The 21,211-nt window shown below is 33.8% G+C and overlaps 1 protein-coding gene across 5 annotated transcripts in view; it reads right to left on the reverse strand.

Annotated features, from left to right (window-relative positions):
* ADGRA1 (adhesion G protein-coupled receptor A1) overlaps positions 1 to 21,211 on the reverse strand; it is a 255,495-nt gene that overhangs the window by 11,860 nt on the left and 222,424 nt on the right. The gene's annotated exons all lie outside the window — the stretch shown is intronic.

Consider the following 21,211-nt stretch of genomic DNA (forward strand, 5'->3'; position numbering starts at 1 on the left):
CAGCAAGAATGACTGCAATAGCCTGCAGGCAGCATCAATTCTACCATCTTAACATACAATATATTCTTCTAAGTTTATTTCCATAACTATTACACAGTAAGCCACTGAGCGAAAAGAGTTCTACCCAGTGATGAATGTCTTGCTTCAGCAGCTGGCTTCTCTCCAGCCCAAACCTGTGAACGAATTCTTCCTGTGCTTGAAACTGCACGAGACCTTGGCTTTGTGGGCTTAACCTTATTGCTTAAGATTTGTTTTTTTTTCTGCAGAACAGTGACGGACAAGTTATTTACTAGTCCCACCCTTACTGCTTAAAATGCATTTGTAAGTATTACTCTCTACATGCTCAACTGTACAGAAGTACCTGCTACATTTGTAAGGATACCATTACCTCCTCTCTCAACAGTACGAATAGAGATGAATCTACTTAGCTTCACTTCTAGGATACAGGTCATGTAGGAAGAGATGTCAGTTTACTAGCTTCTTGCAAAATAAACATGTAAATAAAAAAGATATCACAGCAAGAAGAGTTCCCCTTTATTTTTCCTTGAGCTGGGATTTGATTTTAACATCTCTATGAAAATAATCCATATAGAAAATAGTCATTAACTTCTGAGCTAAACAGATGCCACAGTTCAAGTACCCTGCAGGCATGCAGACAGATAAGTAGCTGCTCTGTAGAAAGCTGAAGCATATACAAGCCTGATTTTTGAATAATTCTTCTTGATTTTTTCATGCATCATATTATTTCATAACTCTTTTCCCTGGTAATTTTAATAAAATGAACAGAAAGAATGAGGTGGTTTTCAAAATGTACCTTACAGAAAAAAAAAATTACATTTTTAATCTTATTCCCAGATAGTTAGGCGTTGGACTAGATGACATTTGAAGGTCCCTTCCAATTGAATGATTCTATTCTATAGTCTTGACTTACAAATATATTTACAAAAATGATGTTATCTTTGCTTCATGGCCTTGCTAAAAAGAAATTGCCTGTATTTCTTAAGCACTGTTTCCCTGTTTGCAAATATAAAATAAACATGGAGATTACACACACACGCACAAAAGGAAAAAAAGAAGAGTTGTGCAGAATTTCCATCTAGCCCTTTAACGTGACATTATTATTTTTCATTTTCACTGTCTGTTTACATTCCATTTTTTTCCACAAGACCTTTCACTCATTCAGCACTGATGGAGCAAAGCTCACTGGACAGGTAGCTATTCGTTTTATATATGTCCCCTTCTTCTACATCTTATTGCAAATTAAGAGCTTCACAAACATTAATTAATCTTTATAAAGTTCCTGTGAGAATATATATAATCTCCATTTAGAAGCAGGAACTAAAGCACAGAGAGATGAATGACAAAGTCATTAAGAAAATGCTCTGCAGATTTGTTTGCTCAACTTAAGATGTCCAGACCCTCAATTCAACAGAACTAGGCTCTAATTTTCTAGTAAAATTGGCTGTGATATTAGAGTTTAAATACTTTGCTTGTTGTCGCCTTAGGGACTTCTGACGTAGGAACCTAGACAATAAATGGGGAGAATGTTAACCAGTGATAGAAAATATTAAGCCTCACCTATTAAACAGTTTAAAAAACACTTTCCTCTATCCTATTAGTCCACTGCACTAGATATTCATACTGAGCTTTTCTTCCTGTTTGCCTGTGTCAGATGATTTCTCAAGCATTGTTCTTCTGGTGGTAGGTTAGGCCCTGCCAGTAGAGGAAGCTGAGGAGATGTGTTGAACCCTTTCAACATCCTTCATGGCTAGTGTACCCATATGTGTACTTTGGTACGTTGCAGACGAACAGGAATTTTCTGACTGAGTAGTTGCTGACAACTTTACCTTTAGGACAGCTTAAGTCAGAAGAATGAATAGAAAAGAAAAAATGCATACAAAAAGAAAAAATAAAATTAAGAAAATTCTGTAACTCAAAAATATTTTTTAGAGAAAATTTAGAGTAAAAGTAAGAGAAATGAGCTTCATTTACGCAGATATAAGTGTACTGACTCTTTCTTAGCTAGACCAACTTGCAGAGCCATTCCATATAACAAGAAAGGGTGATCTTGCCTTCTTTTATTTTTATTTGAGAATGCCTTGGATACTGTTAGAAATCAAAAAGAGACTCTAACAGTGTGTTCTGTGCTGCAGCTTGGCTTGTTGACTTCTACTCCTGCTCAAGCTTAATGAATAAATAACTTCAGTAAAGATATGGAGGTATTCATGCAGAGTATACTTCTGAAGGAAAGCAAAAAGTAACATATACAGCTGGTTGATGATAAAGAAAATAAATATATTGCTATTTCTTAAAGACTCTCTATGAGGGCTGCTCTGAAAGTAATACCTCTTATTTCATTGTATTGAACAATGACATCAGAGGTGGTCGTTGGTGGTATGGCAAAAGAGGTGGAACGTTCCCACCAATATTTCATAACATTTTGTTGCCACATGACAGATGGCAGCAGAGGGGAAACCTGAAAAATGGCATCAGACATGGAAATGCATATGGAACAAGATGTGCCATTCAGTTCCTCCATGCAGAAAAAAATGGTACCCATTGACATAGATTGATGCTTGCTGAATGTTCATGGAGATAAAACAGTGGACGTAACTAAAGTGAGGCAGTGAGTGGTGCATTTCAGCAGTGGCAGTAGTTGTTGCAGTCCACTGTTGCTGATGTTTATGAGTGTGGTACTCAGGCTGTTGTTCATTGCTGGCAAAAGTGCATAGCTAATGGTAGTGACTACACTGGAAAACAGTGTTCTGTAGCTGAGAATTTGCTCTATCAAATACTGTGCTTGTGCTCTTTGTACATGTTGTAGTTTCCATGGAAAGAAATAGGAGACATTATTTTCAGAGCACTCTACATATGCATCTATGTATGTTTTCATAATATTTTAAGAATAGAGCTCAGAAAGAAAATGCCATTCATATGTTTGGATTTAAAAAAAAAAAAAAAAAAAAAAAAAAAAAAAAAAAGCAGTAAAAAAGCAGTTAAAACCTCATCCTTCCAATATATTTTGGCAATTTTTTATTTGCACAATCATTTCACCCCTAGAATACACATCACATTTTTCAAATCTGTTTTCACAGTTAATTTCTAGTAGTAAAATGGCTGATACTCTTTTTCTGAACAATTCACTGCTACCTCATTTTTCCAGGCATTTGACTACTCCTGCATAGAGCTGTTAGCTGAAATAATTTTGCAGTTCCAGCCTACTGAATCAAACACAACTGCTTCACTGAGCATTGCAGTACACCTTTAGAAAGTCAATTACCATCAAGATGTCCTTCTGACTTTCAAAGGGAAAAAAAAGAACCATTAACCTATCAACCCTCATCAACACAAGAAATTCTAGCAGCCTATATATGACAATACCATTTTATATGATATGAAAGTGAAATGAAAAGTAAAGCATGCAAAAATAGTGATAATGTTGTCACATATTTAATACCTAATTTGTATATATTTATTAACCCTATTGCTATATATATATAGTTATACAATTACATATATTATTAACCCTATTGAATGATGGTCAGTAGAATCACCTTGAATTATAAAGAGAAAACATGGATTTCTTTGGTTTTACTTTATGTATTATTTCATTAAACCTGCAAAAGGAACCAAATGATGCCACTAACGTGAGGAAATACATTTAAATCTGGATCAGATATGAAAGTCACTTAAAGAGGTTTCTGGTCTATGTTCTCCCATGGCTAAATTTTGAAATCATATTTTTTAAAAGGACTTTATGTCAATAAAATATTTTGGCACTCACTAATACAACTTATTGAATCTTCCAATTTTCATATGATACTGATATATTTGACATATGGAAAATGGCATCAAAATCTGTTTTGTTTTTTGTTTTCTATTAAAGAGTTATTCTGAGACCTTGTTTTTAGTGTGAGCTAAATTACCACATTACATCTGAATAATTTTGGTTCCATGAGTTTTAAAGGAGATATGTGAAACTGTCCATTTTCTGAAGAATTATATTCTTAGTTATACTTTCTGTTTTTTTTCTCTCTTTTCTTTTTTCCTTTTCTTTTCTTTTTTTTCTGTAGATGCGCAGAATTATTCAGAAGACATACATGACCCAGCAATTGATTTCATGAAGATTGGGACTGTATTGGTAGACCCAGGTGGCCTGTTCTTAGCTTTGCTTGGCTGAATTCAAGACAGATGTGTGCAAACAGACGGTAAAAAAGAATACAGGAACTCCTTGGAAGTATCTCCAGGGAGGATACGTTAATTCTCTTCTAAATTCATGTCTTCTTTTCCTTTCTCTCTTATATAAATAAATGATCTTATATGAAGGGCAGGACCTTTGCCCACAGTGCCAGAGGGAGCCAAATTGTTTAGAAGAGAAAAATACAATGAGAAATTCCAGAAAAGCTACATTTTTACAATTTACAAATTAAAAAATTTGCACAATTTCTTGCAAACCTTCTATCATATCATGCAATATTAAACCCTGCTCCAGAGGGCATGTGGCAAAGAACTTCAGCCTTCTCTACTGAGCTCTCATATGGTCACTGAAACAGCTGGAATTTGACTTCCAACAAGTTTTGACTCACAGTTTTATTTAGTTTCTAAAAATGTGTGAGTTCTCTTGAGATCTTTCCTATTGGTATGACATTTTGTGTCTATAATTTCAGCCTCCCTTTTTTTGAGTTATTTATCTTTGCCACTCATCTGCTCATGTAAAACTTACAGGAACTTCACAAAATCTCTCCATCTTAGATTAACTCAGTCAATAGAGTGGGAAGGTCTCAAAGGCATCACATGTTGTGAAAAACATGAACTTCAATGGCTCAAAGACTAGCAGACAAATAGGAATCTTAAATTCACAGGCTTGAAAAAGAGTACTTTTTTACAATAATATCATGGTTTTAACTTTGGTTTCCTTATTCTTGAGTGATGAATGCTGGCTTTACTAATTACAGAAAGGAAACAGTAACAAGTAAGCATAGCTGCAACAGGCTAAAAAGCATTTTTATCTTTGCTGGCTCTGAAACATTTCAAGCATCTTATAAAGCTTGTTTGATTGATGCAGGCCATTAAAATAATGTGTTTAGGAAATTTAACATTGCCCCATGAAAGCTGCCATTTCTGCTATAAAAAAATGGGCTTTCTGTAATGAAAATGAAAATTACAGCTTCACAGATAAGTGCATACAAAACTGCTGAATGCATCAGATGGTCTCTGTAGCATAGTAGTGATTGGATGGTTACTGTTATACAGAGTACCCTCAGAAATATTTTAAAATTATAAATGTTCTCTCCACTGGTTAATACACATTTCTAATATTTAGTACTATGTACCCACACCTCTTATAAATTGCTTTATTAAGTGTACAGAAAAATGGTAATTTTCACTTCTTAATTTAGATATGTTCAGTGTATCCTATGCATATTTTAAAATTATATCCACTCAGAAGACTCAAGACATTTATACTGTCCCTGTATAGATATAAATAGAGGTAGTTCTATTGGCTTTTAAATATTAAAACTTCAAAGTATTAAAGAGTTCTTACTGTGTCTGAAGTTATTACTGATAAGGTAATAAAAGCCACATCTTTAAAATATTGTTAAGGATTAGGTGCTGCATCATCAAAATTAAACAGTTAGTGTTTCAGGCTTCTGCATCTCTGGTTTTACAATCGTATGCTAATCACAATTTACTTCTACCTTCCATCTATTTAGGTAATTGGGTTTATTTTCAACTGCATGTATCTAAAATCTAATCACACAGCTAGAGCAAGATGTGTCCTCAGGCAAAGTGAGAGAACAGTCTTATTTAAGACATGAAGAAACCACATACTAAATAAAAATAATATCATTTTGATTATTAAATCTTCTTGGTTTACAAGAAGTATTCAGTCACAAACCCAGAGGGCCATTTAAAATTGAGAAGCATTTACTCAGAAGATCCATGGAAACCACAAAACCCTTTCTGTTGATTCTCTAAAGCTATCAAGCCTTTGTAATCAGAAACTCAAACTCACATTTTTAGAGAACATATGAAAGGAATTGTTTCTGATGTGAAAAGCCTACATGCTGTTTGAATTCCTCTAATGTCCATAGTCAGTGCACAGTAAAGAAAGAAATTTTGTGCTCTGTTTTGATTCTCATTTTAAAATATTTCTGTTAAGTTCTTCAAAGTTAGGACAAATTAGTATAGAAAGCATCAAAGACATGATTTTCAATCACCTGAAATACTGCCTTCAATCATACAGAAAACTGTACAGAAAGACTTGTGAGGTAAAACCAGTACGAGACAAGGTACAGATGTTAACATCCCATGATAAGTCATCCTGAATGACTTTACATATCAATTCGTAAGGCACTTTGACATCTTTTTTAATTGCTGACCAGAACTGCACAACGAAAACCTTGAAGTATTATGCATCTGTAGTATCTATACACATTAAACAGAGGGTGAGTATTACCATTATATTCTTATGATTATTTCTACTCAGATTTTCTTTGTTTGTGGAATAAAAAAAAAATCTCAATACTTATATAGAGCAGTAGAACTGAACAGTATACCTGCCTTGAGAGCTATCCACAAAGACCGGATTTAATGAAAATTTATGGACTAGAAATTTTGAATGGGATGCCAGAAGATGTAGCTTGGGTTAAATAAATAAATAAATAAATAAAATTCTTCTGAATTTCTATTACACAATTACTTCTACATATTGACTTCAATTTCTTTTTCAGAATGTGAAGACATACAGAAAATGTTGACATTTCTCACAGATGACAAATCAGTTTTACAGCTGGCTGCATTTGGAACACAGATATAAAATTCTACTAATACCTCAAAGGACTAATATAGAAATTCAAAACCTATTAATTTGATCAACTGTGAATAATTGCTCACTTGTCTTTGAAACAGATATTATTCCAACATTTTTTAAAGAACATTTTATGACTTCCTGTCATTTGACACTTATGATTTCTTAGTAACAACAGCTCCTCTTGCACGTATTTCAATACTGTAGTATATTCCTTAATTTTACTACTTGAAGGAAAGCTAAATTTCCATATTTTCACAACTAATGTTTTTATTGGACCAACTCATTTTCAACCCATGTAGCAATGATTAATGTATTTAGTATTTTATAGAGCAATAATATAGCCACATATTCATTCTTCATGTAAATAAATACATTTTTGTGATATGAAAACCAACTCCCTCTCCTTCGTGTTACACATGCTGACTGGTCAATGTACATTGATATGGGTGAACAAATAGCTATTATCCATAACAGTATGCCTGAGGTAAGAAACTGTTTAAAGCATGCTGCTGCTTGTAAGATAAATTTTTGGGAAACAAACATATTTGATAGTACCTAACTTCTACCTGAAGTACAAATGTATGATTGTCAGAAAATGTTTTCTATTTCTGTTTGTCAAGAAATAACTCATAGAAATTTAGACTCATTAATACATTTTTGTTGGGAAGATTTCACAGCTGAGCAATAAATAATAGAGGAAGGTTGCTATAAATGTTCTTTATTTGGTACAGTGAACTATCATACAAAGCAAACTTGCTCCTTTTATGGCTAGGAAGAGATGACCACCTGTACAATAGTCTTATGCCTGGACTCTCTTCTGTGATGAGGAAGACTCTGGTGCTTTGCTTAAATTAGACAACTAAGGGTAATCCATATCATACACAAGTGCTGTCAGCAGCAGATATTCAGCATTCCACTTTTTCCTTTTTTTTTGAAAAGACATTTTGAAGTTACAAATTGTGCTAACTTCCTTATGAGGTAGGGATACTTTCAATTGTGGGGATGAAAAATCACTTGTCATTATCTTTTTTTCCTGCGATTTTTTAGACATTTCTTAAACTTTTGGAAAGGCTGAAGGAGTGGGGACTTGAGAAGTAGAGTCCTTATGGTCTGAGACAAGGTTACCACATGACAAATTTCTTTTGCTACCTTGTATTTTTCAACAATAGCTTAAATATACTACATGCAACTTAATGAGGATTTCTGATATTCATACACATAATATATATTTCACATTATGAAGCTAAGAATGTTTACTCTGTATTATATTCCTACATACCTATGGATTTTAAAATGTTTTGAACACATTGAGTTTAGTTTATGGGATTGAGAGTGATTTTTTTGTGTGCTTTAATTCCAGCTAGCTTACAGTCTGTACATTTTATGTTTGTGTTCCATTCAAGATGAAAGCTAAGAGTAAACACAATGAGGATGGAAGAAATTAGGTCCTTGGAGATTTTCAGAATTAGAGAGTAAACTAGATAACTTACAGATATTTCTTCCAAACATTGTTTTTATGATTCTATGATTAACTTTTTATTGATCGTTATCTTTTAAACCTTATGAGAATCCATCCACAACAGCTGCTAATGTTGAGAGAAAGTCTTTTTAGATGTACTGCTCTTCTAGATTACATCACTCTGTAAATTGAAATATATGCACTATCACAGAAGACTGACTCACAGGTGAGTAAGCACAGCTTGAATATTCCTACAACTGGAAGACTGTGTGCCAGCTAGAGTGCTTAGAAGAGCACAGTGAGTTATTAAGATGTAACTGAGGACAGGACTGAGGTCAGAAATAGGCCTCATGTAACATCACATCAACATCTACAACTGGGAGCGCAACATAGAACAATTGTACCAAAAGAAAAATTATCGCCATCTATCAAATTTCTCTATTATTGTATCAGGTCAGTTGTGCAATTATTACTTATGTAAGCATTCCTGTCAAATTTGATCAAATCCTGTATAAATGAGATGAAGAACTGCATGGTTTTCTATTACACAACTGCATGATTCTTTTGAAGAAACTAATTTATATCATTGGAGAATCTTAGGGAAGTTTCATCCCTAAGGTTTGCAAAAATGAATTGCTTACCTTTCCTCTTTATTTTTTTTCCCCCTTCCCCCATAGACAAAATCTTACATTGAGAATATTACAATGTTATCTGCAACTTCAAATTTATCTTCTTGACACATATCAAACTAAAATCTAAATTAGATGTCATTAGGTATAACGAAAGGTAGTGAAGAGTTAAAACACAGTGGAAGTAACTTTCCCTCATGATTTTGCATTTTCAGCTTCCTTCTGAACACTCTCCTTGTTTCATAGGATGTAGTTTTACCTTCTAATCTAGAGGCAGCAAAAAGCATGCTCCTTTAATGCCATATGTGAATGAACGATTATGAATTAACCACTATTAAATCATAGACAAGCTGTATTCCAGCAGTGTTTTGAATCTACAAAATCAGAGATTTAAAGTTAATGGCAAAAATTTAGTTTGACATCTCGTCCTTAATTCACCCCATTGAAAAAATAAGAAACAAAGGTACAATGGCATGAGTTCATGAGTGTCGACCCCAATTTTTAGTTTTAATGTTAAATTTTTTTGCTGTTGTCGGTTTTAGTCTTACTAAGTTAAGCTACGGGAAATTCTATATATATGATGGCATGAATGTTTGCTTTTTCCTGTTGTTTAAAAACTGACATACACAGAAATCTATTTTTGGCGATCCCTATCCCAGATTTTAACCAGGAGCAAAAACAAAGCTTTTCCATCATATATAAAAAGGTCAAAGTGTAAGTTTCAAGAAAGAAACTCACGGGGTTTATTGGAACACTAAGCCAAAAGAGATGATGAAAGTTTGAAAGAAAAGAACAAGTAGAGGAAGAAGAGATTTATCTTTATAAATAACTAACAACTGAGTAATTCTAATTAAAAACTAGAAATGACATTCCATTTCAACGTTATGTTACTATGTTAGCATTGCAGAAAATGGAGATCTGAAAAGGAATGAACAGCCATTGCTAGCATCCTAAAACTGTAAAGCATCTTTGCTCAACTTTCCAGGTAAAGAGACTGCCTAGCTTTGCTAAATATAATAACTGCTATAAGTTTTGGCAAGATCAGAACCTCAGAAAGAAGTATTTTCTTTAGCTGCAAAACTCTCTTAGATGTATGAGGAAAGAATTTAGTTAACTGGTTGCTCCTTCAATATTACCGATGGAAAGTTAAGGGTCTGCATAAGCACAGAAGATTGTTATATGAGACAATAACAAGACTGAGCCATAACACATTAAATAGTCCAAAATGCCATTCATATGAATTATAGACACAGTAGGGCAGCTAGTCTGATAATAACTACGGTAGGAATTCTTTGCCCGCAAATTCTATTCCTTAATCTCTGATTAGTGAGAATGAGACTTACTGGCATCAATAATCCCAGAAATCAAATTCCAAAGCGGTGTAAGTATACAGATACTTCTGGGAAATTAATAGTCCTTGTTCAAGATTTTTTTTTTTTTTTTTTGGTTGTGGGCTTTTTTGTTGTTTGTTTGTTTCGAGAAGTAAGATCCTAGAACTGACCGCTCATCTACGTAGCAAATACCACAAATTTAGTCTCTTTGTATTCAAACCATAAAATCAATGACTGCAAAAGCTAAAACAAAAAAAACAAAACAAAACTGGGAGATAAAGTAATAGATATATCTGAAGAAACTCATCTGGTTACAGGTGCAAATTTGTAGGTTATGTTCTTTATGAATTACCTACTTCCACTTAAGTGATTACCTTTAATAAGCATAGTAGGACAGGGAAATGTACTTACATTTCAACAAAAAATCAAATAGAATATTTGAAGTTAAATCTCTACAGCATTACTAACCAATCCAATTTCTCAATACTGCTAATAAATATTGAGGGGAGAACATTAATGATGTTCAGTAATCATAGTTCTACTGCTTCCTAATTAATAGATAAAACAGTAATGAGGTATCTCTCCTAATCAATAGATAAACAGGATTCAGGTTTCTCTGAGGCTCAGATTTACTTTCACAGAAAATCTGTATCAGCTATAACTTCCATGTGAGCTTAAACTCTTCAGTGATTCCCTGAGCACCAACTGTAGTTCAATAATAAAGGCACTAGTCCTTATCTGAGTGAGTACTCAACTATTAATATATGCATAAAGTCTGATCTGGACATTCTGTTTTAATAATAATGCTAAATATTAAACATTATATATTTAAATTATTTTCATTTGTATCTCCAAAATTGCAAGGAATTTACAGAATTTTATTTTTAATTAACAATAAGCAATACATTTCATCTGTGAATCAAAATTTTCCTGTGGTTATGTATGTTTAATTCCCTGTGATTCACTGAAAATGCTTTGTGGGTGTGGATGTCTCAGAGCAGAAGTTGGCCTAATTTTTGTTATGCTTTATACAGTAATGTGGTACCTGAATAAAATTACCTGGAGGATCGGCAGCCAGTTTCTACTAGACTCATAACATTTCCAAGCACTGAAGGCATATTTGGAGCACATTAGTTTCAAAGTCTCTTCTGTCAAAATTTGCTTGCATAATAAAACACTAGAGTTCTTGTGAGATCCACAAGGCTGTAGGAATTCAGCAGTAAATAAAGATCTGAAAAATTAGAATGCTTAGAAAAAAAACTTGTTTTAAGAATAATAGAATTGTAGAGCAGGAGTGCCTATGAGCACTCAAATGCTCATAGGCAGGGTCACATTAAATAATTATCATGAATAGCTGAGGTTTGTCTAACCTATGTTAACAAATTACTAATGACTTTTTTTTTCTACAGCATCCCAGGTGAAGTGTTTTAATTATCAACTATTCCTATAGTTAAAATTATTTTTCTAACAGCAAACTATTTACTTTCTATTGTGAATTAAGCTTATTATTTCTTGTCTTATCTTCAGTAATTTCAAAGAATTTCATTAACTATACATTTAAAATATCTTCACAGTGTTGTTATTCACACTTGCAACTAGCCATGAGAGTCCACAATTTTCAAGTGATTTGCGCTCATGTATTCCTATTTATTTCCACACTTATGGCTGTCATTGCAAATAAGAAGTAAGAAGATTGCTTTAAAAGTCCAGGCTGAGTGGTTTAAAGAAATCACAAATCCAGAAGTCAAACTCTAAGCAGAACATGAAACATCATGAGTTTTTCCCTTCTTCCTTTCTTGCCCTTTTAGGTGTGGAACCTCTCAAGAGATCCATATCACTGACAGGGAGGTCAGAATTTCTTCTCCTAATGCATTTCTTTAATGCCTTTGCCTCCTATTTTCTAGGTTTTCAATCATTCACTGAGTTCCATTTTTAAAGCATGCTGTTCTGCACAGGCAGGTCCAACTGCCTCTGTAACAGGCACACAGATATACACATAGATATAGTGTTTTTTAATAGCACAGTGAGCAAGACAGACATTGAAAAATAGGATCAATATTTGGGAAACTAAGAATGCTCATTGTGAATATGTTGCAGCTGTTCTTGAATTTTAAATTTTAAGTGTGAAAATAAACAGTTTAAAATGTTAAGACAACAGAGAAAATACTACACACATACAAGACCTGTACTACAGGTAAGACTTGCCTTTCTTCTACTGTACTTAGGGAACACAACAAGGTCATTTTGAAGTAGTTAATCCAGAAAATGAACTTCTGGTTTAACCCCAGTCATCATTATCAACCTATTGATCAACAGTCAATATGACCTAATTCATGAGGGAAGCATCTACTCTGGAAATGATTATTCGTATATACTGTACTCTTCATGTGGAAGATTAAAGTAATATATTTTATAGGAGCCTTTCATTTCCAAGTCTTTTTCCTCTAAAAGGAAAAGGCAAAATTCTGAGGCACCACACTTGCTAAAAACATGGTTTATATATTTGCATTTAATTCTGCTGATTTATTTTAATAAAGCCCACATACTATTTATTGTTTAACATTTGCTCTTGGTTTATCTTTAAGCCAAAAATAGAATACTGGCAATGTACTGGTAAATGCAGTAACTTACTAAGATCTATGCCATGCTAAAATGCAAATACATAGTACTTCTACTGTACTGCCATTATTACAGACTATTGAACAATTCTATATAATATTAGTTGGCTGCCTGCAGTGTTCTAGGTTTATGTGACATAGCACTTCATCAGTCTGCACAACATCACAATTCTTCACATCTTGTATTTCCTTGCAACATCACAATTCCCATTACAGTTAAGCTGGACATATTTGCATGTTCACTTAAAAAAAGGTGACACGTGGAAAGCTTTTAGTTGCATCTTTTTAACATGATTTTCATAAGAAGGATTTGTGTCTCACATCTCTAATTTTCTTAAAGTTAATCAAAGCCTGATTTTTAAAATAATTTCAATTACAGTACACTCATGCACAACCAGAAGTCAGAAAGCTTTTTCTGTAGCTGTTGTGAATATTATATCATGCAGATGGGAATGTTTAGTTCTTTGTCCACTCCGTGGCAATAGACACATGCGAAATCAGTTTTATCTTTTTTTGCATAATCAACTCTTACTTGTAGGACACCAGATATTTATATGAGAAAATATTTAGCTCTTCCAAAAACCTGACAAAGTTTTCTACAAAACCCCCATTGACGTTTGAATATATTATCTTCAAAGATTTTTAGAACTTGCAAAACTTCCAATCAGCATCTTACATTTTGCCTGGAGCAGAATATCAAAGCACAGAACATTTTATCAAGCTTACCCTACCCTTAATTTATCCTCTGCAATTATGGATTTGACTAGCTTGAATTCTAGAGAGTGTTGAGACATGGAATACTATGACAAGAATTCTGAATTTCCAGGAACTCACAATAAAAGTACAGTTCAGCAGGTCAGCATGTTGTAATTACACACTTTCAAATTTAAAATATCATAGGAATCATTACAAGTCTCTTCTTTGCAAGCTTGCAAATGCCATAACTCTTGCTGTCAACAATTTTTAAGCCCCAAGACCAGAATTCCCTTATTATCTGACCAAGTATCAGTGAAATATTTTTTTGTGGGGAGGAGTGAGAGGGTAGGGTTACGTTTGTCAATATCTTTAGAACCAGGGACACTTCCAGTTCAAAGGGCCTTGATACACAATTTGCAATGATTTTTAATAGTTCATTTGCAAGTAATGAGTTAACGTTTTTCTTTTGCAATAACAATAAACCATTCCTTTTTTGACATAGGCGATAGTTCAGACCCTGTTCTTTAAACACAGAGGACAAAACTTCACCTTCTACTTCACCATTTCAAAGATTTGATATTATAAGATTGCTACTCTGAATTGACTCAGCATCCCACGTATCTCACCTGCACTTTATGTAATGAAGTTATGGCAGTAACAAAGTCCTTTTCTACTTTGACTGCAAAAAACTCTTGAAATAAGATTGAAATGAGGAACGCCTGTTCAAAGCATCATTTGCTTAAGGCATTTGGTAGTGTGTTCAGGCACTCTGAAGGTGAAAAAGGAAAGTTCTAATCACATCTCTTGTTTGATTCACATTATACTGGAAAATGCTTCCTTATTATGACAGTGTATACTGGCAATAGAGTGTTGTCTGTGAAGTATATTTATATGTCCTATGCAAAGTTCAACAGCTTTCTTGAAGCACCGCTTCAAGACAATATAACAACATAACAAATATATTGCTATTCTGAATACACCTCGTATTTTAATATTTTTAGTGAGAATGGGTTAGTATGGAACAATTAGTTCAGAGCTGAATCAGACATTTTCTTTGACCTAAGATAATTTCAGCCTGAAGCAAAATACATTTCCATCATATGGGGAAAAATTGAACAAGAAAAATTCATGAAAATGTTTCCCTTGTCACCACTTTATACTCTTTTTCAATATAGAACTTTCATTTTCATTGCTGGAGAGCAAAAAAAAATGGCTCTGCCTGTAATCCCTGACCCCATCTGACCACATATCAGCCTTTAAAAGAGAACACGTAATACCAACATGTTTCTAATGCATCAAACCAGTTCAGATTCTGCAATATTCTCTACCTCATTAATGATGAAGAGACATCTTTTTTTGCTCTCACTAGCTTTCGTACCTCAGGTGGCAGAATCTTTCTGTTCTACTGTCTAGGGTCCCAGAATTAGCTTTTTTTCTTTTTTACAATTTACATGACAGTCAGTACAGTCTGACATAAGATTAGCATTCATATTTGAATGTTAGCCACTAAAATACTTGCCTTCAGAACAAGTACTGTTCAAAAGATTAGACAAATTATTAAGCAAAGCTAAAGCTTTGAGATGGCTCTTACCCTCAGTTTATCTCAATATCCCTTATAATAATCCCTTATAATCTACACATAGATTATTTTTATGTTGAATATAAATAACACTTTGACTAATACTTTGATTAATTAAATTAATAACTTGAAGGAAAATATGGCTTCTCAATACCAGGGGTGTTAGTAGAGCATCCTGATGACTGTCCACAAAATATTCTGTCCTCTAAGCAAGGGATGCAATCAGGTATTTAAAATACAACCAAATACAACATGGTATAGCCGATTTTTTGAGACTACTGCCTTGCTGTACAATGATTCATCTAAATGGTGGAAAATCTACTCAAGGGGTGGGGGGGCATTACTTCCACTTACTCCCCATTGAAAAAACTGTGGCTATTCTAATAGTTAAGATTGAAATACAGAGATCTCCACAGGGCTTGTGAGAATTTTGCATACAAACACATACAAACTATAAAGAACTGTTAAGGAAATGGCAGATAACCCTTGAGATAATCAAGACTAAATTTAAACTTTATAAAGGTGATTTGACATGTTCACTGCATGAAGAAAAAAATGAGATTCCATGGGTGAAGATTAGAGGTATTAATATTTAAGTGCACAGCATACTGAAGAAAACAATGGACTGTAATGATGCTTTTCATCTAACCTCTTTCTCTCTCCCTCTCCCTCAATCATTATTTGATACAAGATGGCAAAAATTCATGAGAGCCAGTACAAATGAAAAATGCACTAGAACTTAATTGCATTTCAGAGCTACTGGTGTCAAGGGGACAAGCAATGCCTGTGTCTGTCAGGATGTAAATTAAGTCGCTTTGTATGATTCACTCTCAAGATCCAGAAAAGAGTAGGGCTGAGAACATGACATGATATGTTTGATAAACTTTACATTCAATAAAGAATCTGTTATCCTGGTCAAATTTTGATCCCCTGTTGCATTGAATGATATTATGCTGCAATAAATTATTGCCACTTGATTATAAACGCTAAGGGAAATTTTCTAAATCTTCAGAGTAACAAAGATTAATTTTTGAAGACACTTGCAACCTTGCGAATATTAGAAATCATCAGTTGTTTTTATTACAGAAGTTTCATCTGGTAAATGACTAAATATAAGATGTATTTAATCTTGATTACTGGAGTCTATGTACCATAACCTCTTTTACTATGCCAAAACATCACATGCCAGTTTTCAATGATGTAGTGAGCATTGTAGTATGCTGCTCAAATTTAGGATGAAGCCTTCTCTTTTGGTGACTTATTCAGTAAAAACTGCCATATCATCAGATTGTGATGGAAGTCACACGTCCAGCCAGGCTTTTGGGATTCACAGTTAGACAAATGTGACAGTACACTGCAGTAGATCCATTCAGGCCCATGAGTTTTCTCTAGCTTGTCAGAACCCAGACCAAGCGTCTTAGTATTCATCCTGAGAAAAGCAGGCTTGTCAAGAGCCAAGCAGATGCCACAATGACAGTAGTATCATCCAAAAATCTGGAAAATCTCCTGTCAGAGACAAGAGGTTCATCACAGGATTCATTTACTCAAATCAAAGATGATTTTCCTGTACGTGAAAGCTTTCCCTTTTTGCAGTGAAAGAACTTCATGTAATTCAGTGTCACAGACTAAGATTCTTAGCTATTGTTTAGTTAGATACTACTGATTAGTGTTTTGGTAGCTGAGATAATGAGCCAGAGAGTGAAGAGCTGTTGCCATGTTTGTAGGAGTAAGTGGGAGAATGCAGTGGAGTGTTACGATGTCTTGCACATGCATGTGATCAACTTGTAGGCTCCCCGTCACTGCTGCACCATGAACATCACTCACAAGGAAGACCCAGATTCTATTTCTGTAACTGTACACATGATGTATATAACTTGCCCATACACAAGCTCACATAGAACAGCAGAAAATCACATGTATGTATACCTGTATGTATATGCATGTATTCATTCATTACCAGACATTACAGTTCAGCCAACTATTTCAGTTATCTCCTACTATTTCTAGGTCTTCTGTGCAAGTTAAAGAATAGTTTCTTTAACAGCTCTAAGACATTTCAAAGTCTGTATATTATTTTTAATAGTCATAGTACTGAGCCCAGCATTTTGAATACAAAACAAAGGACTTACAGCCAACTCAAAAATTGCTACTACTGCTAGATATACAATTTTTCAAAGGTGCTGAAAAAGGTACTTTTCCTCTAAGCCCTACAGCTTTAGTAAGAACCTTTCAAAAAGTGTATTCGACACATTTCACAATGAGCAAGACAAAATTCAGCAGCAAAAGTGACATAACTTGTTATCCATTTTGCAGTGGATTCTGCAGCCTTATTTATGCACATCAAGCATCAAGTGTTTCTTTTTCATGGCAGATATATGACACTGGACTATTTCTAATCTGATGTATGCTCTAATAGTTAACTTGCAAGATGTTCTTTGAATAAAAAGGGTGGAGGGAAATAGGAGATATTTCAGGTACACAAACCTGAAATTAAAGGTAACTTAATTATCTGTCTCTTTAACACCAGTTGGCTTATTTAGTTCTTATTTATGTTTATAATGCAATTGTGCTCAGCGTTTTTTACGATAGTAGACTAATTTTGTTCTCTTTCTGGAAAGGCATAATGTTAATAGAACAATTAAAAGACATTTTCTACCTGGTCTGTATTTCTAAGCTGTATGTGCACAAGGTATCAGATGAGAAATGCATGCATCAGCTATAAAAACAACAGTTTGGGCTGGTGAGAAGTTCTGTACACCACAAACAACAGCTGAATCTTGTCTGCCCTTTTCTTTGCTGGCAAAATCTGACTTCAGATGAGTCAGAACCCAGACACTACCAGGTTTCACAAATGTCCATAGGGGATGAACAGACAGAATTACATATTTCTATTAAGAATATCCAGAGAGTATGTTTTGCAGGAAGTAATTTCATTATCTGCTGAAGTGCTAGGGTTCAGCATTTAAATACACAAAATTCAATAATGCATTAATTTGATCCACCTCATTAGCATCCAGAAACATTTAGTGAAAAATGACAAAATTGTTGCAGCTGATTTCAGACTAAGTGGTAGGCCCTGAGAGTTTTAAGTCGGTAATTAATGCATAATATATATAAAATATGCTGTAAAATATATAATAAAATATACATAATGTCTCATGTTTAACATAGACGATGCATCATATAATATATGATTAATACATAAAAAGAGGCAATATTCAAGATTTTATATCCACGGAGAACAAGTTTCACTTAAATTACACTGTAAAAAGATTTCATGTTTCAGCTCTGTGTTTTGAAACATTGAAAACTAATAGGGAATCACTATTTTACATAGTAGGATACATCTTGCTGCAGCTCAAGTAAAACTAACAAGAGAAAATCAAGTGCACATAGAATCATAGAATCATAGAATCATAGAATCACTAAGGTTGGAAAAGACCTAAAAGATCACCCAGTCCAACCGTTCACCTATTCCCAATAGCTCCTAAAAATCATTCATAATACTTCAATATTCATTCATAACATCTACATAACATCATAACATCATAAACATCATAACATAATAATAATATCATAACATAATAATAATATCATAATATCATAATATCATAATATCATAATAATATCATAATATCATAACATCATAAACATCATTCATAATACTTCAATAAATGAATAAGCAAATTGGATGGCAGAGAAACTGAATCAACTGTTGCAAAGATATATCTTTTTCTGCTAAAAGGTAATATCTCCTTCATATTTTGGAGATTTTGGTATGTTCAGTATGTTAGCTAGTTTTTAGAGCAGATCAAGATTCCTGAAAAAGTGTAGTATGAGCACTTTTATTATTTCTTTTATTATTTTTATCTTTTTTATCTTTTATATTTTTATATATTTATCTTTCATTTATTCTTGATAAACGTCATATCACAGATTTATGAATTGATTTTTTGACAGTTGCCTCCATTTACTGACTCACAAAAAATACTCTAATGCTCCATATAACAAATGCATACACAAGGAATAGAAAAACACTCACGCATGAACCAGAAACCCAGTCTATCATATACATTCATTACCAGAAGAGGCTGAAAGAGACCAGTAAAGTGCAGCTCTTCCCAAACACATTTGTGTATTTATGTTAAACAAAACCAAATACAAGCCAGACTAGATCTACAGATATGAACAACAAGCCACCTTTTCCTTAAAAGTGCCTTGCAAACTGCACAATATGCTTTCTAGCACTGAAAGACCTGACACAGAAAAGAACTTAACTCAATCTCCATTTGAATAAAATTAATTATATTGTTTTGCTAACTATTCATGCAAATGGAGACAGAAATTAACACCCACCTCCCTGAATGCCAGACCCAGACCAACTGTGCTGTTCTCTCTCTTATGTACTTGAGGTGCACTTGGTATCAAGGATGTAATCAGATTATAAACACAAGAAGAGTCCATTTAAAACATTTCTTGTATATGAGCACACTGAAATATTAGACTTATATTGATTTTATGGAAATATTATTCTACAAAAATATTATGATTTTAATATTATTGAAATCAGTAAAGTTGAAAAAACCCTATCATTATACCTCCAGAAGAACAATTACCAATTATTTAGTTTATCTTTTTCTCGCTTAAAGCAATTTTTAATTTCACATATACAATACCCATTTTCTACATGAAATGAAACTGATCCTTATTATTTTGAAGCTAGCACTAACCATTATGAAATCATATTACATATACCAGTGGCTGTGTCTCCAGGAGATATGGTGCCCAGAGTGAGAAAAATAACTGTGGAATCATTAGCTATTAAATAATTACATCATGCTTTTTACAGTCAGAAGTAGTCTTATCATCTCTACTACTAAACTTGAAGTATCTGCTATTTATGTTCACTGGCTCAGAACCTCAATGTGACTGGTACAACAAGGATTTTAATTAGAGTAATTCTTACCATAACCTGATTGCCTGTTGTTTTCCAGCTTGAACAAGATTTGAATTTGAAGAACATACACTGTGCTGGATATATGCAATGTGAAACAATTCTACATTAATAGCCACACTGCAAAATGTGAAAATTGGCAATTATTCATTTTGCCATGAGCTAGTAACTGGAAGTGTGAAATTCTCATCTGTGAAGAATGGTACAGTAAATCATGGATTAGCAAAGTCAGACACTCTCACTCAGTGAAAGTGAGTTTGTTAGGATTACACCTAACAAATCCAATATGTTCTTCTATTGACTGCAAAAAAACAGGGGAACTTCACATAATTTCTTCTCCAGAAATAATACATTTTAAAGATCAGGGAACTAATCAATGTTCATAAAGATTTCCCTCAACAGAGTCTGGACATCAAAGCCGTTCTCATATTCTCATCAATTTTTAACACATTTTGACAACCTCACACAGCCACTATAAGAACCACTTAATAAACATTTTGTGTTGAAGATAAAGTAGCTAGAATGTCTTTAGAAGTGTACACTAACAGGGATTTTTCAGCAAAGTGCTAAAGAGTATAACTAATACTTCCTGACTTTGAGTACATAAAATTGTGGTCTTTAATCTAAATTGACTATTTTTTCCATGAAATGGAAGAAAAGAGACATCTCCATAAGACAGCTGTCACGCAAACATCTAAGACAGACGGGAGAAATCCTTGTCTGGAGGTTTCTCTCTGTATCAGACTTCCTTCGAAATCTGTGCAGGGACACACAGTAACTTGAGCAACACCTAACCTTATGATAGCTGAATCTCTCCTCTCATGTGCTTGGTAGGAAATTCCACATCATTATAGGTGTTGTTTTTTTTTTTTAAGGCAGACTGATAATTTTTCCTTGAAGCCGGGCACCAAACTAAAATTCTACAGTAGAAGCAGTCAATCTTCCATTCATGACACTGCATTACATCTGCCACACTATCAGAGACGTGTTAGTTAGTCTGCTGCACCTAGAAAGCTGACAGAGTCCAGACTTTCAGTCTCCCTGGTAATAGAATTAGATATCTATTGCGGAATGAGGAAGGTTGCTATCAGGTTACTAAGCAATCAATGTAAGTGTGAGCAAGATTTATAG

This window comes from Lagopus leucura, unplaced genomic scaffold (genome assembly GCF_019238085.1).
Source record: "Lagopus leucura isolate 7727_CA_CO unplaced genomic scaffold, USGS_WTPT01 Super-Scaffold_739, whole genome shotgun sequence".
Lineage (NCBI taxonomy): Eukaryota > Metazoa > Chordata > Aves > Galliformes > Phasianidae > Lagopus > Lagopus leucura.